The 25,887-nt window shown below is 38.1% G+C and overlaps 1 long non-coding RNA gene across 1 annotated transcript in view; it reads left to right on the top strand.

Annotated features, from left to right (window-relative positions):
- The window catches only part of LOC116467347 (uncharacterized), a 118,037-nt gene that overhangs the window by 73,222 nt on the left and 18,928 nt on the right, over positions 1-25,887 (top strand). The window contains exons 2-5 of the long non-coding RNA XR_004247769.2: positions 1,708-1,770; positions 13,539-13,657; positions 13,871-14,005; positions 14,591-14,656. This is a non-coding gene — a long non-coding RNA (uncharacterized LOC116467347). The remainder of the gene's footprint in view (positions 1-1,707; positions 1,771-13,538; positions 13,658-13,870; positions 14,006-14,590; positions 14,657-25,887) is intronic.

A 25,887-nucleotide genomic window follows, 5' to 3' on the forward strand; every position in this document is an offset into this window, starting at 1 on the left:
ACTACCAGAATGGTGCTTCCAAAATCTGCAATGGATTCTGATTGTCTTCAGAATACAGGCCATGGTCCTGTGGTGAGACATTCAGAACTCTGTGGCTGCCCATCAATCTACCTTCCAACTCTGAGCTGCCACCATACTCCATGAACATCAGGAGGCTCTCAACAAACATTCCTTGTGTTTTCCTTCAAGCTTCTCCTTGCATGATTCCTTGGGTGACAGTGCCATTCTTCCTATTATTTCCCCTACAAGTCCTCTTTACCTTTCAAGTCCCAGCTCTTACGTCCCCTCCCCAGTGAAGCCCTCTTTGAACCAGTCTTTTACCAGCTTTTAGCATAAATTGACCCCTTTCTCCTCTGAACTGCAAATCATTTATAAGAACCTTGACTTTGCCAACTATGGCTATAATTGTCCTTCCTGTACTTGATTGCATATGTGGGTCTCCCTTACAAAACTATACATTCATAAAAACCTATCATCATCCTTTATATACGGTGGTGCTCAGAATATCATCTGGAATTATTTATATACAATCTCTTGTAATTCATTACCTTTAGGTCAAGAAGGTACAATCAACATAATGAAATTGGTTAAATTCTGACAATTATGACCAAACATTTTAACACATTGTATTGAGTACTTAGTAGGAATCAAGCAACATGCCCAATGCTTCATAGATCTCATTTTCTTATTCATCCTGACTACCCTATGAGATAGTTTCTGCTATCGTGTCTACTTTATCAAAGGGGAAATTAAGATTTAGGGACACTAATTAAATTGCCAACATCATAAATCAGTAAAAGGAAGAAGTAGCATTCAAACCCAGCTGAAAAAGACCTGTGCCTTAGACACATCAGATGCTTTCCTGCTCCAACATTGTTGAATGGAAGAACTGGTGCATAGTGTGAGTTCAGAAAGTCATTAAATGTCAGTAACCTGGTATGAGTTTGATGGGGTTCAGAACATAGTACACCAAAATATGGCACCTCAGCATTTGAGAAAACAGTAGAAGCAGGAATATTATTCTGATCTTCCCTGTCCCTTCTCCCCTGAAAAAGGTCATAAGACCCTCATTCCAGAGGTGCCTTTCCTATACCTGGAAGACACAGGGACACAAATAACACACAAGAACACAGGGACACAGATAATAATGTGAACAAATAGGCCTTGCTAAGTCCCCACCAGTTTATTACCATTGGATCATACCCCCTTTGTTCAATCACACTTCTCCGTGACTATCCATTTCTTCATCAAAACTGGCATTAAGCGGCTAGGCACGGTGGCTCATACCTGTAATCCCAGCACTTTGGGATGCTGAGGCAGGCAGATCACTTGAGGCCAAGAGCGTGAGACCAGCCTTGCCAACATGACCAAACCCCATCTCAACTAAAATACAAAAATTAGCTGGGCTTGGTGGGGCATGCCTATAGTCCTAGCTACTTGAGAAGCTCACGCAGGAGAATCGTTTGGCCCCAGGAGGCGAAGGTTGCAGTGAGCCGAGATCGCACCACCGCACTCCAGCCTGGGTGACAGAGTGAGACTCTGTCTCAAAAAACAAAACAAACAAAACAAAACACCAAAAGTGGCATTAAAAGTACACAGGTTTTCCTATTTATTTGTGTATTCAATTCTTATGGTTCCCATGTACATAAAACTTATATTAAATAATTTTGTATAATTTTTCTCTCATTAAGCTGTCTTTTGTTACAGGAACTTCAACCATGAACTTGGTGATGAGCCAGAGAAGGTAACTTTTCATCCCCTGCAAGACCTGTAAGTCCAAAACAAAATTTTGTGCATTTTCTTGCTAAGGACAATAATTCCTGTAATGGGAATATTAAAGACAAGTCTAGGAATACCATAAAATGATTTAAAAAAGTCAAACTTGGAAGAAAAGTTAGACAATTTGTTTACAAAAAAATATTCTGAATTTCCGAGGGATTTCCTGTTACTTTTAAAATTTACATTTTCTGAGATACTGTTAATATAATACTTAAAGAAGATGGAGTAGTAGCCCCAAGAGAGAAACTCCACAGACTTTAAATGTTGGTGCATTTATTCAGCAAACATATTAATAAATATCCATTCTGTACTGGGTGCTGTAAGAAGATACAAAGTGGGATCAAATGTCTACATATTGCTTATAATCTAACAGAGGGGATAAGAAATATACTCAGCAGGTTATAAGAGCTAGTGATAACTCATCACTGCCTTAGAAGGGTTTCAGTTCCAGCTGCAATTTCCATAGGAATTCTATGGAGAGAGAGAAAACTCTCTATGTTACAGGGTATAAATAGACTTTTACTGAAGACAGCAACTGGTGGCAAAGTTATAGAAATACAGTTTTGCCAGGTTCAGACTTACATCTCAAATAATTACTTTAAATCTCTTGAAAAAAATCATTTTGTAAACTTCAGCGTCAGTCAGTCAAATAATCAATATGTCCAGTTTGGTTAGAATTGTATAAGAAAGTCATACATTTTTAAAACATTTCCACTATTCCGATAAATTACAAATGATGAGGTCTGTCAATAAGAAGCATCTAATTATGTTCAAAACAAAAACCTTAACTTGATCTGGTTTGCAAATACTTTCTGAGGTAGTATGGATACTGCCTGGTGTTCAATAAAAGGAACATACTGTCTTGTTGAACTGAGAGCAATTTTGTGTTCCACCTTCTACCCTGCCAAGAACTAGCTGTTCTTGAGACTTAGCACAAGTCCTTCAATCTCTTATTTTAAGCCAAGTAGCTAGGTGATATTTAAAATCTCCTCTGTCAGTCAAATTATTTCATTTGATATCACCTTATTTAAGCCCATGCTAACAAAAAAAATAGTGAAGAGTTCTCTAATTTGTGCAAGCCTATATAAAAGCTAATCATTGTGTGACAAAAAGAAATAAAATGCTCCCATTCTTAAAGTCAGACCATACCTTCCTGTGGCTAATTTGGGCTTTCAGCAGTCATGTTAAGAATAGGTCTGCTTATGCCTGCAATCCCAGCACTTTGGGTGGTCAAGGCGGGAGGATTACTTGAGGCCAGGAGTTTGAGACCAGCCTGGGCTACATAGCGAGCATAGTGAGACCTTGTCTCTACAAAAAAATAGCAAAAAAAAGAGCCCATCATAATGTAGTCTCAGCCACTTGGGAGGCTGAGGTGGGAGGATCACTTGAGCTCAGGAGTTTGAGGCTGCAGTGAGCTATGATCATGCTAATGTGTTCCAACTTGGGCAATAAAGCAAGAATCTGTCTCTAAAAAAAAAAAAAAAGAAAAGAAAAGAAAAAGAAAAGAGCTTCTATTTTAGAAATGAATAAATAGAACAGAATTTATTCATCTAACAAATATTTATTGAGCACTTACTATGTACCAGACACCATGTCAGGTGCTGAGGAACACGGTAGTGCACAAAGTCTCTGCCCTTAGGGAGCTTCTAGTCTAGAGGAGGGAAGTTAAGTAAATGAATGTTTTAGGATGCTGCAGTGGGGCTTTTATGTCCTTGTGTCTTCTCTCAAAGGTGATAAGAACATAAGAACTGCCAAGTAACTCTATGTCCCTAAGGAAGGACACGTAGCAGATGCCAAGGGTAAACCAATGTCAGCTACCACTCACTTCCAGACCATAAAACAGTGGAAATTTGAGAGAGAGCAAGAGCAAGAGCAAGAGCCAGAATGAGAGAGTGTACATGAAGAGAAAGAGAGAATGAGAATCCCTAGGAAAAAGTTTTCAGGAGCTTTAAGAGAGCCAACTGGAAGGCTTGACAAATGTGTTCTGGAAGTGGAGGACTGCTGTTGCCTCATGCCAACAGACTAGCGGTAGGGGTGCCCCCGTCTGGTATCAAAGAAAAATGGAGGTCCTGGAAGAAGATTTGCAACCAAGGCGCTGGATAAGAGAGAGTTTCCTTGTGGGCCCAGTGGCGACAGAGCCCAAGCACACTGCCTGGAAGAACAGAAGGACCTCCAAAAGGCATGAGTGAGGTGGGTTGCTGGATGCCCACAGGCTGAGGGAGGAAAGCCTAAAGACAGCGCGAGGAGTGGCACAATCTACCTTAGAAAGGCACAGAGAAGAGTTCCGCTTCTTCCTCCCCGCTAACAAACAAACAGACAAACAAACAAACAAACAAACAAACCCCAAACCCACAAGAAAGCATCCGGAAAGCAAGGGATGATTGTACCGTGCTCTGTGTTCAGAAGGAACCAAGAGCATATCATGACTGTATCTGCACCCTAAGCATGTGCTCTTTGCCCAGAAACTCTCTTCCCTTCTTTCATGCTGGCTGGTGAGGGTCCAGGAGGTTGAGTTAGAACATGCTGGAGCAAGCTGGACACGCTGAGCTCTGCACTCAAGGCTTCCGTGCCTGCATCAGACCTGAGCTGCAGACGGCTTTAACTTGAAGGATCTTACGAATTGTACTCATTTCATTGGTCTAGCTATTTTCAAATCTGAAATGAGACTTTTCTAGTGAGGGGGCCAGAAAAGCTATGGGACTTGCCCATGATCCAAGAGGAAAAATACCCAGAGAGAAGGCTTAGAACGACTATCTGTGAAACAATACAGTTGCTTCATGAGCATAAATCTTGTTCATTTAACAACGATTGTCTCACGTTAGTCACACAGACACACACTTCTATTATAAATGATCAAAAGGCATTATAGTGAAAATGTAATAATACATAAAAATGGGGGCTCAGGCCAGACATGCCGACCACTGCTTTAAGAAACTGAATGTAATGAAGAAACTGAACATGGCTTTTCTTTCTCTTTTCCCCACCCCATCACTTCCTGTTCTCTATTGCCTCATTTATTTCTATCATTTCCAGCACTTGGGGACATTTTTAGTTTAGTTTGATTACATTCAGTCCCACGGTGAGGCTGTATAGAGATAAATATATCTGTAAGTCAGAAATATCGCAAACCCCAAGACGAATAATCGCATTGCCTTGTCATGTTGCTCTTAGTCAGAAAGTAGTGTCTGAAAACTAAAGAATTACTCTTAATATACAGTTCTCTTCTAGGGACAGTATTTGATGTTAAATCTTTGGTAAAGTTGTTTTGTGGGAAGGGATCTTTATCTTATATGTCACCTTCAAAGGAGAATAAATAAGAATGAGCAAGTTGAAGAAAACTCAAGGTGAGAGGTTTCTTTTTCAATAACATTAAGTAGAAAATGACAGCGTATAGATACCAGTGTGTTTTCTTGTGGGTTTTGAAAAATTTAGAGTATTACAACAGGCATTTAATTGCCAAAATATATACAACTTTGATGCTCAACAATGATTATGGCTATAATATTTACTAGAAACTTCAAGTGCCCTCTTGGATTGATCTTCTGCATTTATTCATCTTTTCTCACTTCCTCCAACCTCTGACAGTCATTGGAAGAGGTGTCTACCCTTGTGATCAAGGTCATTACCTCCCATGGCCTTAGGACTCCTCCATGACCTTTGCTCTATGGATAATTTCGTCTCTGTTCTACAGACTCATTCTCTCTCTCATGGCTTGTGCTCAGCCTGTTAAAAAAAAAAAAAAAGATTAAATCTCCTTGGGTCTTAATATTAGAACAAAAAACTTCCTTGACTTTGCATCTCTGTGTAGCTACTATCTAACCATCTCTGTGCTAGCAATCATTTCCTAGCAGTCAAATTCAACAGACAATTTTCAGTTCGTATTTTACTTATGACAATAGTAGTTATAATAACAACCCCCCCAAATTTTTTGAACCTTGACAGAATAATTTATTTCTTGCTCACATCATAGTCTGACAGGGGTGTTTTTTAGGTGAGGATGGCTTTCCTCTGTGTGATGACTCAGGGACTCTCTCTCTTTCCTTATTGTTGCTCTGTCATGAGTTAGGATCTTGGAGTCCTCTGCTTCCAGCTCTTAGAAATGGAATAAGAGGACAGAGGTGGCATACCTCTCTTTCAATTGCCTTGGTACTCACATTCTGTTGATTGAAACTAGTAAAATGGCACCACTAAAATATACATGAGGCTGGGGAATATATTTCTTGCTGGGTCAGTGGCAACTTTTTACTAAAGAAGGAGAAGCATAAATTTTCAATGAAGAAGTGGCTGTTGGCTGCTCTCTATTCTTGAAACTGTCTACCCTTTTACATCATTTTACAGAACTCTTTCCTGTCTCTCCTTTTACCTTTCTGACAATGCAGCATCTTCTTTCTATTCCTTCCTCCCACACTTCACTGCATGTCAGAACTCTCTATGATTTCCACCCTATTCTGCCCTCTCCACACAAGCTTTTATAGATTCAACTAAAATCTGCATACTGATTGCTCACAAATTTCTATCTCCAGCCAACTTCTCCCTGGAACTTCAAACTATGCATTAAATATTTTTTTTCTGGACACATCTTCTGGAAAACCAATAGTCTCCTTGAATTTGTTGTGTCTGAAACTAAACTCTTTTTTTCTCACTCTCATCGTCAAATGGAATCCTGCTTCTGCATTAACTAGTTAATAATGTTACCATATATTTAGTCAACCAACATAGAAATCTGGGAGTCATCATAAAATACTGTTTGTTTTTCACAATTCTCTCCCTTCCTATGCCCCACTTCCCATTAAAAATCAAGCACTAAATAGCATTCTTTTGAAGTATTTTACAAACTATTTCATCCATTGTTTCAAGAACCTTATTTTATGTTAATAAAATGGTTATTTATTATATTCCTCTTTATGACACAAAAGCAGATGCATATATTGTGATGGTAAATTTTAGGGGTCAACTTGACTGGATCATGGGATTCCCAGATAGCTGGTAAAGCACTATTTCTGGGTGTGTCTGTAAGGGTATTTCTGGAAGACATCAGCACTGATTCAGTAGACTGAGTAAGGAAGATCTGCCCTCACCCAGTGAGGGTAGGCACCGTCCCATTGGCTAAGGCCCAGATAGGACTAAAGGAAGAAAGGCAAATTCTTTCTCTTTGTTCCTCTCTCTCTCAACCTCTCTCTCTCCTGCAGCTGGGACACCCCTCTTCTCCTGCCCTTTGACACCAGAACTCCAGGTGCTTTGGCTTTTGAACTTTACTTGCACCAGCACCCCACCCAGCTCCTCGGCCCTTCAGCCTCAGACTGAGAATTACACCATTGGCTTCCTTAATTCTGAGACTTTCAGACACGGACTGAGCCACGCTACTGTCTTCCCTGGTTCTCCAGCTTGCAGATAGCTTGTCATGGGTTTCTCATAATTCTCCTAATAAACCCCTTTCATAGATATATGTGTACATGTATATCTATATCTCTATATCTATAATTATGTCTCTATATGTCTCCTATTGGTTCTATCTTTCTGGAGAACCCTAATACATAGACAACGTTGTTTAAAAGCATTTTAAAAGACAACAAATTGGCTAGTGTTTGAAAATTTGAAAAATTAAGATAAGTTAAATGAGAAATTAACTAACAACTAATGTAAAATAAGAAATTGGCTCATAAGGTTGTCAAGGCTGAGAAATCCCATCATCTGCAGTCAGTGAGCTGGAGACCCAGGAGAGTCAATGATATAGTTCCAGTCCCACTCTAAAGGCCTGAGAACCAGGGTAGCTGATGGCATAAATTTCAGTCCAACTCTGAGTCTGAAAGGTAGGAGAACAATATGCCAGCTTAAAGACAATAATGCAGAGATAAGTGAAATCTCCCTTACCCAAATTTTTGTTTGATTCAGGCCTCCAGTGGATTGGATGAGGGCTGCCATCCAATTTTCCCCATGGGAAAGATAATCTGCTTTTTTTAGTCTGCTGGTTCAGATGTTAATCATATTTAGAAACACCCTCACAGACACATCCAGAATAATGTTTAATCAAATATCTAGGCACCCCATGGCCAAGTCAATTTGACACATACAATTATTACACTAATATACTGTGAACATTTTCCATATTATTAAGTATTTATCAAAGCCATGATTTTATTCCTTGTATAATCTTAAGTTTTATAGATATATTATTAATCATTTAAAAATCCCCCATTGCTTGATATAAAATTGTTATAAATTTTTACCAACAGAAAAATGTAACAAACGTCTTTGTATGCATATCTTATATCTTTGCTTCCATATATGTCTATAGTGATATGTTGTGGAATTGTCTGTCTGCTCATCTTTGCTTCCTTTCAGGAACTCCCCCTCCTCCACTTAGTGTGACTCTGATGGGGCAATTTAACCTAATGCACCAGCCCCACCCAACCAACACCACCACAGGAGTGGTAACCAGATCAAGTTAGACAATCAGAATAGCCCATTCTCATCTCTCAGGGATGGTTCAATGATGGGCATGGGTACCACACCCAGTGACATGGAGTGCTCCCTAAGACTTCGTCGATGAAACCGTCATGGAAGACGAATTTATTATGTTGGGATTGCTGAACTGTGAGGATGTGATGTACATTCTTGGTGGCCAGCTCCTTAGCCTTGAAGATAAAATGTTTCCATGGAATGAGGTGAACGTACAGAGAAAGGAAAAGTTAAGAGACGCAGAGAAATACAGACTTCCCTGTAACATTGTTGATCCCTTATTCATTGTTGCCTATAGAAAATTTATTCTTGGAATTCTCAATTACTTAGACTAATAAGTCCCATTTGTGTGTAGATTATTGTGAATTGTAGATCTCTCATTTTCAGCTGAAGGGGACAGATTTTTAGAAATTAGATTACTTAGACATACGTAATGAACACTGATTAAATAATTTTATCAGATTACTTTTTAAAAACATTGTATTAATTTATATTTTTAATCAGCAGTTTATCAAAAGTAATAATAAAACAAAAATAGAAAAATAATAGAAATGATAACATAGCATTAGGAAGAAATATTTAATTAAGTACTGTTATATACCAGGCACTAAACCCAGGGTTATCTTTTGCCAGGGAGTAAATTATACATATGTTTGCTTTCCATTCATATATATACTCATTATTTACTAAGGGCACATTGAAATAGACATTAATAAAATGGGTCAAGAGTGTTAAATATAGAGAATAAATCATATACGCTGCAATTTATTGTGTATGCCTTTGTTTTTCTTTTAAACTTTTAAAATAAAAATAGCTGGCTTAGCCATTGTATGCTAAAGAAAATAAATGTACAACAAATAAAAACCAATGTTTTTGGAAAGGTAATGCTATTTGTCATAACATGTAAATCTCTGTGGCCTATTACTACAGAGACTACACTTATTATTCAAGCTGGAGCAATTGTAAGAATGAAAGTGAGAGCTCTTAATAAATACATTGGGACAAGCAGTGTAAACTGAAACTGTTCTGTGCATAGTGGGACATATAGTCACTTGATTTCATACAATGTCTGTTTTTTACTTAAATAAAGAGATGCTGTTGCATTGGCAGACATTTTGAACTCTGACCCACACAATTATTTGTGGGTCCAGAGACTTTCATCTCTCACATGTGGCTTCTAAGGGTACACTGGGTGTTGCCTTCGAGGAGGATTTATGAATCATGCCTGGAAATGAGGCAATCATATTCACCCACATTCTGTTGGCAAGGAATCAGTCATTTGGCCACATCTAAATACAATGATGGCTTCAAATTGTAGTCCATTTAAATAGCCAGGAGGAAAGGGAAAATGGTTCAGTAATAGCCAGCCAGAATTTTTCCATAGCTTAAAAATAGAACATTTTAAATAATCTTTGTATGTTTACAGAAACATGCAAAAAATTAGATCCAGAAGAAATACAACTGTAGGTTGATATTATATTTTATCTCTTGAACATTGCTATTCTGATATTTCTAAACTAGCCCTGAAAGAGATTCAGTTAAAATATATAAGACAGAATTTATCTCCTATTAGATTACACTGTTCAAAAATTCTGTCACATCTAATTTTTATCAGAACCCATGTGCCTAATCCCATTTTATTTCAACAACTCTATATAATATAAAGAGCATGAGATTCCGAGTCAGAAAGACCTGAGTCACAATCCTGCTTACTCTTTATTCGATGAAGGATCTTGAAGAAGCTACTTAACCTTTTTAAGCCTCAGTTTCCTGTCCTGTAAAATGGAGGCAAATGCCTATCTCAGAAGGTTGTGAGAATTAATTAAGATGAATACTTAACATGCCAAGTTTAATGCTTCCCCCATAACAGAAGGTCAATAAGACTGATCCCTTTCTTCTAGAGTAGTTAACTTCTGTGGGATTAAATAACTGCTACTCCAAACAACTGTCCCCTCTCTCTAATTAATAAAGCATGTCAACTGGAAAGACTTCATTTTAATCTTGAAGTGCAGACATTTTGTAGTTGCTGAAGTGTTTACAAAAGTTACTCTTCTTCAAATACAATTTAAAAATAATTTAGTGTAACAAATCTTATTCTCTCCACCTCTTTAATTTTGTATGATGACTTCACACATTGAGTTCATTGTTCAAAAGATTTCTGAGATGTTATGAGTGCAGAAAGGCACAAACTAATTTTTATGCCATAATAAATTTAATTTTTTATCAAAGGAATGGAGAGATTTTTTTTTTTTTTTCAGAAATAACAGTGCCTTAAAAGATAGTTGAGACTAGGGAAGAATGATGTGGAAATAGAAGGTGAGCTCTCAGAACCTGACAGTACACCACCGCAAGTTCATGCTCTAACAATAGGTGTGTGTCACAAACTAGGTGATTCTTCAGGAGGCTAGAGGTTTAATATAATCCTAGCAATCTTCGTGTCTAAGTAGGCTCTTCAGCAATAACTTTGTTTTGGGGCTTTGGTAACACATACAGTCTACTTGAGTTTTAAGGCTGCTTTTGACCAATGTCTCAAAAGAATTTGAAAGCCTAATAGAATTTAATACTAGCTACTAAAATGAGAGCAGGCTGTCACAGAGTTTAAATTTTTTTTTTCTGAAAAGTAAGAACATGTTGGTTTTCTGAGACCTTGAGTGGAATGACCTGAGTGCATATCTAAGCGATTTTCAAAAATGTAGTTACTACCAAGTCTTGCCTATAAAAATCCACTTAAAAAGAGAGAGAGAGAGAGAGACAGGGTGGTCTGTCATCCAGGCTGGAGTGCAGTGGCACAATCCTAGCTCACTGCAACCTTGACCTCCTAGGTTCAAGCAATCCTTCCACCTCAGCCTCCTAGTAGCTAGGACTACAGGTGGGGCCCACCATGCCCCTCTAATTTTTATTTATTTTTTTAATGGAGATTGGGGTTTTGCTATACCACCCAGGCTGGTCTCGAACTGCTGACCTCAAAGCAATCCTCCCACCTCAGCCTCTTAAAGTTCTGTGATTAAGGTGTAAGCTACCATGCCTGGTCAAGAGCCCGTTCTTTTAAGTATGCAAGTGGCATTAAATTATTTCTCTGCTTAAAGGATTTATAACAAAATTAAAGGACTAATTTCATTCCAGGTTACGTTTGGTTGCTTAATAACTTTTGGGAAGGGAAGAATCCACTTGCAGCTAAGAAAATACAAGCAAACCCATGAAGAATTCTGCCTCTATTTTCATATTTAACCACCTGCCTTATCTTCCCAGATATTCCCTGTTTGGCCACGACCCTCATTGTGTCCCTTTTCTTGATGGCCTTAATTCCCATGAGTTTGTAACTGCCACATACCAGTCTTTATTGCACCTCATTTATTCAGGGTTCCAGATGCAGACTATATTTTCTGATAAATGAATCTTGGCCAAGTGTTAATGAGCAAGGATTAGAAAGATGATTTTTGGTAATATATTCATTTTAGCTGAGACATTTAGACAAATTTACTCTGCACTTGTTTTCTAAAACATAAATGGCTGGCATTTTAGGCTTGCATAGAGCTGATTTTAATGACACTTAAATATAGGGTGGACCATCGTTATCAGCAACCCTGTGTTCCTTTGTGGCAAGAAAAAAGGTTGGACCAAATTGATTAGTCTGGTGGCTCTTTATTAATATTTTGAAGGAATGTCTGTAAAATAAATTGTGGTGCGGTGCCATGTGCCTCCAGGGACCTCTAACACATTTTTAGTGCTTGTTAAATTCAAAGTGATGCTGAAATTATAGCAAAGTAATAACAAACTGACCAAAGTTTAATAGCAAACTTTCATTTTCTGCATCAAGCATTTGCTGAATACAGACCTAGAAATTTAAACCTGGCCTTCTCTGGAGATGAGCAGTTCTCATGAACAGACCAAGAAATTCGCCTGTAGGCCTTCAAAGAGTTCACTTGAAGGTCTCCTTTCACTAGGACAGATGATTTAGCAGGAAGGATGGGCTGCAGAAATGTTGTCTTTTCCAATTTCACACTTTTCTTTCTTCAGTCTTAGCTTATAAAGATCTAATTTTCCCTCCTTTTTTGCATCATTTTTCATATCTTGACACAGGGCATCTCTCATATTTCTGCTCAGATCAAGGGCAGAGCTAGGCAGATCAAGGTATAATAAGTTTTAGCTAAATGTTTATGCCAGTTTTGAAAATTTACAGCTTGCATGGAACACTTGCAGAGGTCATAGAAAAAAATATTTTTTTCTTACTTAAATTTCTTTAATTTAGTCTAACAACCCAAAAGTCAAATACAATGCAACCTATTCTATGGTTTGTAGATTTCTAAAATAAAATTGAAGTTGATCCCAGAAGACTAGAAGGCATTCCAATGTTTTGAAAATGAGCGATAAAAATAATTGTTCATTCTTACCAAGTAAAATATTATTTATGGGAAGAACAATGAGAAACCAAGAGATTCCATAGCCAGATGGGTGGCCTTGTGTAGACAAAACACATCTGATTAAATTTTGTACTTTGGTGTCAGGTAGACACAGCAAATATTGATGACTCATTCCATAATGGATTCCTTGTCTTTTTAGGATTCATATGGTCAGTTTGTTTTTTTTAATAGTTATAGTCTATTAAATTTTCATAAGCAAATTTGTAATAAGATATCATATGATATGTTGAAATGGTAGAATCGTAAAAGTTTTAAAGTTCGTGTTTTCAGATATCTCCACAGGTTTGTGCCATTAGTATATCAGACTCACAAGTATATCATTATATCAGACTCACAATTATCAAAGCCTCAACAGTATTCAAATGTGATATTTCCAAAATTTGATCCCTGCAATTATATTGATTTAATCTATACAGATGATATATGCTAAGTTAACTGTTTAAGAGTGGTTCACTCCAGGTTCCCCAGGTAGACCAAAATCTAGAAGGTTTTTGACACTATGGATTTGAATGATAATATTATTGTCATCCCCCTAAAATCAACACTAGTTTTTTGGATGATTCTGGTACTCACGTGTGTGTGTGTGTGTGTGTGTGTGTGTGTGTGTGTGTGTGTTTTAAGCATTGGCCAAAGGTAGCAGGTGGCATAGATGGCTGACAAGATCTTTTGCTTTGTCAAAGTAGACCAGAGATTTTTAAAACAACTGATTTCAGATATTCTATCATTTCTACTGTCTAGGGGAGGCACTGAAGGTTTTTTATTATCTGTTAAGATGAGTTGATTATAAAACAGTTTTGCTGGTGTTCCTCTTTAACCAAAATCTTCTCATTCTCTTTGGCCCTTGTTTTCTGAGATAAATCACTCTCTTTCTTCCCAAAGCAAAATGAAAGGGGCAATTATACCCTTGTTGATTCTTAATTGTCCCAATTAACGAAGTCAGTTTCTGGAGTCTGAGCTGAAAATGAAGCTTACAATGCACCCTCAATACATAACATTCGGTAAGTCAATTTGAATCTTTTTTTGTTTGGTCAAGAAAATTCAACTATTGAATATTGAACTGCAGTCACTACACTGGTACTCTCAATTTAGCTTAAATAAAAATGCATTCTCTCCGTATATCCTCAGTTAAATTAAAGGGAAGAAAAACAAAACAAACAAACAGAAAACAGTATTATCACTCAAATAGACTTTATTTTATTTATTTTTTACAGCCCAGAGGCCTTTATTCTTCTTATAGCGGTTCTGCTGTGAATTCGTAGGGAATGGGCTCCAGCAGCTTCAGCTACTTTCCACTGGGTCTCACAAAGTGGCTTCTCGAAGCAGGCTGGGGCTTCCCTTGAACCCAGGTAACTTTCTCTTTGTCTTCCTTCTTCTTCTTTTTTTTTTTTTTGAGACAGAGTCTTGCTTTGTCATCCAGCCTGGAGTGCAGTGGCACGATGTAGGCTCACTGCAACCTCCGCCTCCCGGGTTTAAGTGATTCTCCTGTCTCAGCCTCCCGAGTAGCTGGGAATACAGGCATCCACCACCACACCCAACTAATTTTCATATTTTTAGTAGAGACGGGGTTTCACCATGTTGGCCAGGCTGGTCTCGAACTCCTGAGCTGAAGTGATTCATCCGCTCTGGTCTCTCAAAGTGCTGGGATTACAGGCATGAGCCACCACGCCTGGCCTGGCTTCCTTCTTTTTCTGATTGTTTTCTTTCACGTGTTTCAGGATGCTATCTTGGCTCTTCAGGTGCTTAAAATGCTGAACATGTATATTAATTCGCTTGGCAAGAATCTTGCCCTTACCTTGTTTGCTGACAACACTGCCAGCAGCATGCTGGGGAACATTGCAGACTCTTCCAGTTTTGGATGGCAACACTTGCAGGGCATTCCGTTGTGAACAATATCTATTCCCTTGATGTCTACAATATCACTTTTCTTGTAGATTCCCACTCATGTACCCAAAGGAGCAACTCCATGTTTTCCAAAAGGCCTGAAGAACATATAGCAGGTACCTTGTGTTTTTCTCTTTATGTTTGTCATTTTGGTGAATTACTTAAAAATGGAGGTTCAGGCCAAAAGGCTTAACCAGATATTGTTTTAAGCAGTAAGTTTTTACTTTTTCAGAATATGTTCTCCTTACATCAAAAAAGCATTTTCTCCCTGTGTTAATGCTAATTAATTTGCCAGTGACTATCAATATATCAAATAACTTTACCAAATACTGTTGTAAAAAGCACTGTACTGGCCCAACAGACAAATTAAAACCTAGGTTATGTAATCTAGATGTGCCCTTTGCTTACATGTGGGAGAATTGGAAAGATTCATTTATTAGTGACTAATATACAGAGGAATTTAAGTTAAAAGATGTTTTGGAAAAATTCAAATATTATTACTAAGGGGAAGTAAAAATAAATATATATGTTTCACATCCCTGGGTCAGAAGACAGCAAATGCAGTATCTATCAATCCAAATCAAAACAATAAACAGCAAGAAAATACAAATAGTTTATACTCTTTATACTCTATTAAAAGACAAAGACTCGGCCGGGTGTGGTGGCTCATGCCTGTAATCCCAGCACTTTGGGAGGCCGAGGTCAGGAGATTGAGACCATCCTGGCTAACACGCTGACACCCCGTCTCTACTAAAAATGCAAAAAAATTAGCTGGGCGTGGTGGTGGGCGCCTGTAGTCCCAGCTACTTGGAAGGCTGAGGCAGGAGAATGGCATGAACTCGGGCTGCAGAGCTTGCAGTGAGCCGAGATCATGCCACTGCATTCCAGCCTGGGCGACAGAGCCAGACTCCATCTCAAAAAAAAAAAAAAAAAGAAAGGCAAAGACTCTCAGAAAGATTTAAAATCTGACTATATACTGTTTTATAAGAGACACACCTAGAACCAAATGATACAGAAAAATTTAATATAAAAGGGCAAGCAAGCATTTTTTTAACATAAAGGCAAATAGAAAAGACAAGCATACAATCTTTGTTTCAGACATTAAATAAGACAAAAGGTGCTTTTTTTACATTTTAAAGGGAATAATTCTCATCGCATTTCTAGCAGTCGTGATCCTTTATGAAAAATAATATGGCATTAAAATACTTGAAACAAAAAACTTTAGAAATACAAGGGAAAAGAGAAATTGAGTTGTTGTGGGTAAATTAAGGAAACTTTCCAGGCTTATTTAGAAAGAGGTATATGTACTATTTTCTTAGGCATTTTTGATGGAACATGACCCATGTAGTTGTTGGCTGGGCCTAGAATGAATAGGCTCAGATATTTTTCTTAGTTTAGGTTACATCCTGCCCTAATAACAATATTTATTAACAACTGTTGTAGAGATATCAACATCTGTAGAATGAAATTCTTTATTTTTCCCTCCGAAATCAGTTCTGTCTTGGATGCTAAAACCCATTAAATTGTAACACAATCCACTCAAGCTGCTAAACTGTAAACATGTCATCCTTGGCTCTCCTTATCTCTAAAATGTATCTATTGAATCTGAATCCTCCTCTCCCCCTCACTATCACGGTCTTATTTTAGGCTTTCTTTGATCTAACCAATGTTGTCCCTGGCACTGGTCTCATACAAAACTGATCACACCATTTTCTTTAGAAACCTCTGTTAGTTTCCTTTGCCCAGACTATAGGATCAAAATCTAACTCCTTACATGGTTAAAATGCCCTTAACAATCTGCCCTTCTCCCCACATCTTTCCAGATTTATCTTTCTCCATTCTTCCTCTAATCTTCCGTTCACTTAAAATGTATTGCTATGCTGTTTTAAATAATTAACCAAAACACCAGACCCATTTATGACTGTTCTTTCACGTACATTCTCTCCTTAGAATAACTTTCTCTGATTCCTTTTTTACTCATTTTTTAAATCTTTAAGTTGCATATAATTTACTCAGCATATATGTACATGTGTATATATATGATATATAGTCATGTTCACTTAATGATGGGGTTATGTTCTGAGAAATGTGTCATTAGACAATTTCGTCATTGTGCAAACATCATAGTTTACTTACACAAACCTAGATGGTATAGCCTACTACACAACTAGGCTATATGGTATAGCCTATTGCTTCTAGGCTGCAAACTGGTACAGCATGTTACTGTAGTAAATTCTGTAGGTGATTATAGCACAATAGTAGTTGTATATTTATTTATGTTTTGTTGTTTATAAGGTTTTGCTAAAATTAGCTTTAGCATTAATAATACACCATACAAAGGTAAAATATGGTTTTCTCTTCTGAACAAAATGTGTAATATTAAAAGACAAAAGATTTTGTTTACTTCTTGAGTAAACTGCAGGGAGAAAATGGAACAGGAGAGAGATTTAGTTGGCCTCATGCTGTCTTTACTCGGTCTTACCGTTTGGGAAGCAGAATCTCCTCTCTATTAAATGGTAAATGTTTTTATCACTGTAGCTAAATGAAAGACTATTCTATAGTGACTCATGATCCTGTTTTGTGATATCAAGTGTCTTAAAACTTTGATATTTGACTGACTTTCCAATATTAAAATTAATAGTTCTAGCTTCAAACTTTTTGATCTTAAACTAACTTTTTTGGAGATTAGGTTCCCTAAAGTCCAAGAGAGATATAGTAGGCTTATTAGACTTATTTGCTATGTTAGTACACAATAAGCCTTGTCAAATGTAAGGTGGTATTTAGCTTTCTTTGGGTTATATTTATATAGACATGTTGTTCATATATGTTCTAGTATTGTATGACATTCCTGAAAATCTGATATGTCTTGATATATGTTTTCAGTAATAATTATGATTATGTTAAATTGTTGTATGCCACAGAAATAAGCAAATTTCCTTGTCATGGGTGTCTTTGACTATGGCTGTCCTAAAACTTTTGTCATCCGCAATTGTTATTTTGCTTTGATCCTTCTCAAAAAGTGACTTATAATCAGCTACAGTCCAGGGCTTGCTTTGGAGGAATTTATGAAAATAAACTCTCTTCTTTTCTTCTTTTCTGCAAAAGCAGTAAAAGAAAGAAAGAAGAAAGAAAGAAAGAAAGAAAGAAAGAAAGAGAAAAAATATCATTTTCTTTTGTGTGCGTGTTCATTTGTATATCTTTCTTTTTTAATTTATTTTTTATTTTAATAGGTTTTGTGGGAACAGGTGGTGTTTGGCTACATGAATAAGTTCTTTAGTGGTGATTTCTGAGATTTTGGTGCATTATCACTCAAGCAGTGTACACTGTACCCATTGTGTAGTCTTTTATCCCTCATCCCCTCCCACCCTTTTTCCCAAGTCCCCAAAGTCCACTGTATCATTCTTATGCCTTTGAGTCCTCATAGCTTAGCTCTCAATTATGAGAGCATACGATGTTTCGTTTTCCATTCCTGAGTTACTTCACTTAAAATAATAGTCTCCAATTCCATACAGATTGCTGCAAATGCCATTATTTTGTTCCTTTTTATGGCTGAGTAGTGTTCCATGTTGTATATATACCACATTTTCTTTATCCACTCATTGATTGATGGGCATTTGGGCTGATTCTATATTTTTGCAAATTGTGCTGCTATAAACATGCGTGTGCAAGTATCTTCTTCATATAATGACCTCTTTTCCTCTGGGTAGATACCAGGAGTGGGATTGCTGGATCAAATGGCAGTTCCACTTTTAGTTCTTTAAGGAATCTCCACACTGTTTTCCACAGTGGTTTTACTAGTTTACATTCCCACCAACAGTGTAAAAGTGTTCTCCTTCATCACAGCCAGGCCAACATCTATTATTTTATTTTTTAATTTTTTGATTATGGCCATTCTTGCAGGAGTGAGGTGATATCACATTGTGGTTTTGATTTGCATTTCCCTGAAAATTAGTGATGCTGAGCATTTTTTCATATGCTTGTTGACCATTTGTGTATCTTCTTTTGATAATGGTCTATTCATGTCCTTAGTCCACTTTTTGATGGGAGTATTATTATTATTATTATTTTGCAGATTTATTTGAGCTCTTTATAGATACTGGACATTAGTCCTTTGTCAGATGTGTGGAATGTGAAGATTTTCTCCCACCGTGTGGGTTGTCTGTTAATTCTGCTGATTATTTCTTTTGCTGTGCAGAAACTTTTTAGTTTAATTAAATTCCATCTATTTATCTTTGTTTTTGTTGCATTTGCTTTTGGGTTCTTGGTCATGAAATCTTTGCCAAAGCAGATATATAGGAGGGTTTTTTCTGATGTTATCTTCTAGAATTTTTATGGTTTCATGTCTTAGATTTACGTCTTTGATCCATCTTGGGTTAATTTTTGTATAAGGTGAGAGATGAGGATCCAGTTTTACTCTTTTACACGTGGTTTGCCAATTATCCCAGCACCATTTGTTGAATAGGGTGTCCTTTCCCCACTTTATGTTTTGTTTGCTTTGTTGAAGATCAGTTGTCTGTATTTGACTTATTTCTGGGTCCTCTATTCTGTTCTATTGGTCTATGTGCCTATTTTTATACCAGTACCATGATGTTTTGGTGACTATGGCCTTATAGTATAGTTTGAAGTTGGGTAATGTGATGCCTCCAGATTTGTTCTTTATGCTTAATCTTATTTTGGATATGTGGGCTCTTTTTTCGTTCCATATGAATTTTAGAATTTTTTTTCTCAAGTTCTGTGAAGAATGATGGTGGTATTTTGATGGGAATTGCATTGAATTTGTAGATTGCTTTTGGCAGTTTGGTCATTTTCACAATATTCATTCTACCCATCCATAAGAATGAGATGTGTTTCCATTTGTTTGTGTTGTCTATGATTTCCTTCAGTAGTGTTTTGTAGTTTTCCTTGTAGAGGTCTTTCATGTCCTTGGTGAGGTATATTCCTAACTATTTTGTTTTATTTTTCAGCTATTGTGAAAGGGGTTGAGTTCTTGATTTAATTCTCAGCTTGTTCACTGTCAGTATATAGCAGAGCTACTAATTTGTGTACATTAATTTCGTATCCTGAAACTTTGCTGAATTCATTTATCAGTTCTAGCAGCTTTTTATAGGAGTCTCAATGGTTTTATAAATATATAATTGTATCATCAGCAAATAGTGATGGTTTGGCTTCCTCTTTACCATTTGGATGCCCATTATTTCTTTCTCTTGTCTAATTGCTCTGGCTCGGACTTCCAGTGTTAGGTTGAATAGAAGTGGTGAATGTGGCCATCCTTGTCTTGTTGCAGTTCTCAGGGGGAATGCTCTCAACTTTTCTGTGTTCAGTATAATGTTGGCTGTAGATCTGTCCTAGACAGCTTTTATTACATTGAGGTATATCCCTTGTATGCCCATTTTACTGAGGGTTTTAATCATAAAACAATGCTGAATTGTGTCAAATGCATTTTCTGCATCTATTGAGATGATCATGTGATTTTTGTTTTTAATTCTGTTTACGTGGTGTATCACATTTATTGACTTGTGAATATTAAACCATCCCTGCATCCCTGGTATGAAACACACTTGATCTTGGTGGATTATCTTTTTGATATGCTATTGGATTCAGTTACCTGGTATTTTGCTGAAGATTTCTGCATCTGTGTTTATTAGGGATATTGGTCTATAATTTTCTTCTTTTGTTATGTCCTTCCCTGGTTGTGGTATTAGGGTGATACTGGCTTCATAGAATGATTTAGGGAGCATTATCTCTTTCTCTATCTTGTGAAATAGTGTCAATAGGATTAGTACCGATTTTTCTTTGAATGTCTAATAGAATTCACCTGTGAATCTGTCTGGTCTTGGACTTTTTTTTTGGTTGGCAATTTTTTATTATCACTTCAATCTCACTGCTTGTTATTGGTTGATTCAGAGTTTCTATTTCTTCCTGGTTTAATTTAGAAGGGCTGTATATTTCCAGGAATGTATACATCTCTTCTAGGCTTTCTAGTTTATGTGCATAAAACTGTTCATAGTAGCCTTGAATGATCTTTGTATTTCTGTGGTATCAGTTGTAATGTCTCCTGTATTAGTCTGTTTTCATGCTGCTGATAAAGACATACCTGAGACTGGGTAATTTATAAAAGAAAGAGGTTTATTGGACTTACAGTTCCACATGGCTGGGAGGCCTGACAATCATGGCAGAAGGCAAGGAGGATCAAGTCACATTTTATGTGGATGGCAGGAGGCCAAAAGAGAGCTCGTGCTGAGCAACTTCCTTTTTAAAACCGTCAGATCTTGGGAGACTAATTCACTATCGTGAGAATAGCACAGGAAAGACCCGACCCCATAATTCACTCATCTCCCACCAAGTCCCTCCCACAACATGTGGGAATTATGGGAGCTACAAGATGAGATTTCTGTGGGGACACAGAGCCAAGCCATGTCATTCTGCCCCTGGATACTTTCAAATCTCATATCTTCACATTTCAAAACCAATCATGCCTTCCAACAGTCTGCCAAAGTATCAAGTCATTTCAGCATTAACTCAAAAGTCCACAGTCCAAAGTCTTATCCAAGATAAGGCAAGTTCCTTCTGTCTATGAGCCTGGAAAATCAAAAGCAAGTTATTTACTTGCTAGATACAATGGGTGTACAGGGATTGGGTAAATACAGCCATTACAAATGGGAGAAATTGGCCAAAACAAAGGGGCTACAGGCTCCATGCAAGTTCAAAATCCATCAGGGGCAGTCAAATCTTAAAGGTCCAAAATGACCTCCTTTGACTCCATATCTCACATCCATGTCATGCTGATACAAGATGTAGCTGGCTTTGCAGGGTGCAGCCTCCTTCCTGGCTGCCTTCACGGGCTGGTGTTGAGTGTCTGCAGCTTTTCCAGGTGCACAGTACAAACTGTCAGAGGATCTACCATTCTGGGAGCTGGAGGACAGTGGCCCTCTTCTCACAGTTTCACTAGGCAGTGCCCCAATAGGGAATTTGTGTGGGGGCTCTGACCCCACATTTTCTTTCTGCACTGCCCTAGCAGAGGTTTTCCATGGGGACCCTGCCCCTGCAGCAAACTTCTGCCTGGGCATCCGGGCATTTCCATATATCCTCTGAAATCTAGGCGGAGGTTTCCAAATCTCAATTCTTGACCTCTGTGCACTCACAGGCTCAACATCACGTGGAAGCTGCCAAGGCTTGAGGCTTGCACCCTCTGAAGCCACAGCCTGAGCTCTACATTGGTGCCTTTCAGCCATGGCTGGTGCAGTCACTAGGCTGCACACAGCACAGGCACCCTGGGCTTGGCTCACAAAATCATTTTCCTCCTGGGATTCCAGGCCTGCAATGGGAGGAACTTCCACAAAAGTCTCTGACATGCCCTAGAGACATTTTCTTCATTGTCTTGGGGATTAACATTTGGCTCCTTGTTACTTATGGAAATTTCTGCAGTGGGCTTGAATTTCTCCTCAGAAAATGGGATTTTCTTTTCTATTGTATTGTCAGGCTACAAATTTTCCAAACTTTTTTGCTGTTTCCCTTTTGAAACTGAATGCCTTTAACAGCACCCAAGTCACCTCTTGGATGCTTTGCTGTTAGAAATTTCTTCCACCAGATACTCTAAATCATCTCTCTTAAGTTCAAAATTCCATAAATCTCTAGGGCAGGGGCAAAATGCCTCCAGTCTTTTTGCTAAAACATAACAAAAGTCACCTTTGCCCAGTTCTCAACAAATTCCTCATCTCTATCTGAGACCACCTCAGCCTGGATTTCATTTTCCATATCATTATCAGCATTTTGGTCAAAGCCATTCAACAAATCTCTAGGGAGTTCCAAACTTTCCCACATTTTCCTCTCTTATTCTGGGCCTTCCAAACTGTTCCAACCTCTGCCTGTTGCCCATTCTAAAGTTGCTTCCACATTTTCAGGTTTCTTTTCAGCAGCCCCCACTCCTGGTACCAGTTTATTGTTATTAGTCCACTTTCACACTGCTGATAAAGACATACCTGAGACTGAGCAATTTACAAAAGAGAGAGGTTTATTGGCCTTACAGTTCCACATGGCTGGGGAGATCTCACAATCATGACAGAAGGTAAGGAGGAGCAAGTCACATCTTACATGGATGGCAGGAGGCAAAAAGAGAGCTTCCATTTTTAAAACCATTGGTTCTTGTGAGACTCATTCACTGTCATGAGAACAACACAGGAAAGACCCGCCCCCATAATTCAGTTATCTCCCACTGGGTCCCTCCCACAACACATGGGAATTATGGGAGCTCTGAGATGAGGTTTGGGTGGGGACACAGAGCCAAACCATATCATCTCTTGTTTCATTTCTAATGGAGCTTATTTGGATCTTCTCTTTTCTTGGTTAATCTCACTAATGGTACCAATTTTATTTATCTTTTCAGAGAACCAGCTTTTTGTTTCATTTATCTTCTATATATTTTTGTTCAATTTCATTTAATTCTGCTCTGATCTTTGTTATTTCTTTTATTCTGCTGGGTTTGGGTTTGGATTATAGTTTCTCCTGTTCCATGAGGTGTGACCTAAGATTGTCTATTTGTGCTCCTTCAGACTTTCTGATATAGGCATTTAATGTTATGAACTTTCCTCTTAGCACCACTTTTGCTATATCCCACAGGTTTTGATAGGTTGTGTCACTATTTTTGTTCAGTTCAAAGAATTTTTAAGTTTCCATGTTGATTTCATTGTTAACCCAACAATCATTCAGGAGCAGGTTATTTAATTTGCATGTATTTGCATGGTTTGGGAGGTTCCTTTTGGAGTTGATTTCCACTTGTATTCCACTGTGGTCTGAGAGAGTACTTGATATAATTTCAATTTTCTTAAATTTACTGAGACTTATTTTGTGGCCTATCATATGGTCTATCTTGGAGAATGTTCCGTGTGCTGATGAGTAGAATGTATATTCTGAAGTTGTTGGGTAGAATGTTCTGTAAATATCTGTTGAGTCCATTTGTTGTAGGGTATAGTTTAAGTCCATTGTTTCTTTGTTGACTTTCTGTATTGATGATCTGTCTAGTGCTGTCAGTGGAGTACTGAATCCCCCACTATTATTGTGTTGCCATCTATCTCATTTTTTAGGTCTACTAGTAATTGTTTTATAAATTTGAGAGCTCCAGTGTTAGGTGCATATATATTTAGGAGTGTGGTATTTTCCTGTTGGACTAATCTTTTTATCATTATATAATGTCCCTCGTTGTGTTTTTTAACTGCCATTGCTTTAAAGTTTGTTTTGCCTGATATAAGAATAGCTACTCCTGCTCACTTTTGATGTCCATTTTCATGGAATATATTTTCCACCCCTTTATCTTAAGTTTATGTGAGTCCTTATGTGTTAGGTGAGTCTCCTGAAGACAGCAGGAAATTGGTTGGTGAATTCTTATTCATATTGCCTTCCTGTATCTTTTAATTGGATTTAAGCCATGTACATTCAAAGCTAGTATTGAGATGGGAGGTACTATTCTATTCATTGTGCTATTTGTTGCCTGAATACCTTGTGTTTTTTTTCATTGTGTTATTGTTATATATGTCCTGTGAGACTTATGCTTTAAAGAAGTTATATTTTGGCATATTTCAAGGATTTGTTTTAAGACTTAGAGCTCCTTTTAGGAGTTCTTGTAGTGACAGCTTGGTAGTTGCAAATTCTCTCAGCATTTGTTTGTCTGGAAAAGGCTGTATCTTTCCTTCATTTATGAAGCTTAGTTTCACTGGATACAAAATTCTTGGCTAACAGTTGTTTTGTTTAAGGAGGCTAAAAATAAGACCTCAATCCCTTCTAGATGGAAAGGTTTCTGCTGAGAAATCTGCCGCTTTTTTGATAGATTTTACTTTATAGGTTACCTGATGCTTTTGCCTCACAGCTATTAAGATCCTTTCCTTTGTCTTGACTTTAAATAACCTGATGACTGTATGCTTAGGTGATGACTTTTTGTGATGAATTTCCCAGGTGTTCTTTGAGCTTCTTGTATTTGGATGACAAGATTTCTAGCAAGGCTAGGGAATTTTTCCCCTGCTTATTCCCTCAAATATCTTTTCCAGACTTTTAGATTTTTCTTCTTCCTTGGGAACACCAATTATTCTTAGATTTGGATGCTTAACATATTTGCAAACTTCTTGGAGGCTTTGTTCATTTTTTCTTATTCTTTGTTCTTTGTCTTTGACAGATTTGGTTAATTCAAAAGCCTTGTCATCGAGCTCTGAAATTCTTTCTTCTGCTTGTTTGAGTGTATTGTTGAGACTTTCCAATGCATTTTGCATTTCTCTAAGTGTGTCCTTGATTCCAGAAGTTGTAATTGGTTTTTATTTATACTATGTGTTTCACTGAAGATTTTTCCTTTCACATCCTGTATTATGTTTTTGATTTCTTCAAGTTGGAGTTCATCTTTCTCTGGTGCCTCCTTAATTAGCTTAATAATTGACCTTTGGACTCCTTCTTCTGTCAATTCAAAGATTTCATCTTGGTTTGGATCCATTGCTGGTGAGCTGGTGTGATCTTTTGGGGGTGTCAAAGAACCTTGTTTTGACATATTACCAGAATTGTTTTTCTGGCTCCTTCTCATTTTGGTAGGCTATGTCAGAAGGAAGATCTGGGACTCAAGAGCTGCTGTTCAGATTCTCTTGTCCCATGGTGTGCTCCTTTGATGTGTTGCTCTTCTCCTTCCCCTAGGGATGGGGCTTCATGAGAGCTGAACTGCAGTGATTGTTTTTGTTCTTCTGGGTCTAGCCACCCAGCAGAGCTACTGGGCTCCAGGCTGGTACTGGGGAGTGTCTGCAGAGTCCTGTGATGTGATCTTTCTTCAGGTCTTTCAGCGATGGATACCAGCACCTGCTCCAGGGGAGGTAGCAGAAGTGCGAAGAGGACTCTGAGGTTTCTTGGTTGTATTTTTGTTTAGTGCACTGGTTTTTCACTGGCCTCCAACCAGGGGGTGGTACTTTCAAGAGTGCATCATCTGTAGTTGTATAGGGAGGATCAGGTGGTAGGTGGGGCTATAGAGCACCCAAGAGATTATGTCCTTTGTTTTTGCAACCAGATGGGTGGAGAAAGACCACCAGATGGGGGTGTGTCTGAGCTCAGACTCTTCTCTGGCAGGACTTGCTGTGGCTGCTGTGGGGGATGGTCGTGTGGTTCTCAGGCCAATGGAGTTATGTTTCCAGGGGGACTATGGCTGCCTCTGCTGAGTCACACAGGTCGCCAGGGAAAGGGTGGAAATCCGGCAGCCAAGGACTCACCCCACTCCACACAGCCTGCAGTCCTAAAGGCCAGTTCTCACTCTGACCAGTGTGCACCCCCAACAGCACTGAGTTTATTTCCAGGCAGCTGGTGACCAGGGCTGAGAACTTGTCCCAGA

This window comes from Hylobates moloch, unplaced genomic scaffold (assembly GCF_009828535.3).
Source record: "Hylobates moloch isolate HMO894 unplaced genomic scaffold, HMol_V3 SCAFFOLD_4, whole genome shotgun sequence".
Lineage (NCBI taxonomy): Eukaryota > Metazoa > Chordata > Mammalia > Primates > Hylobatidae > Hylobates > Hylobates moloch.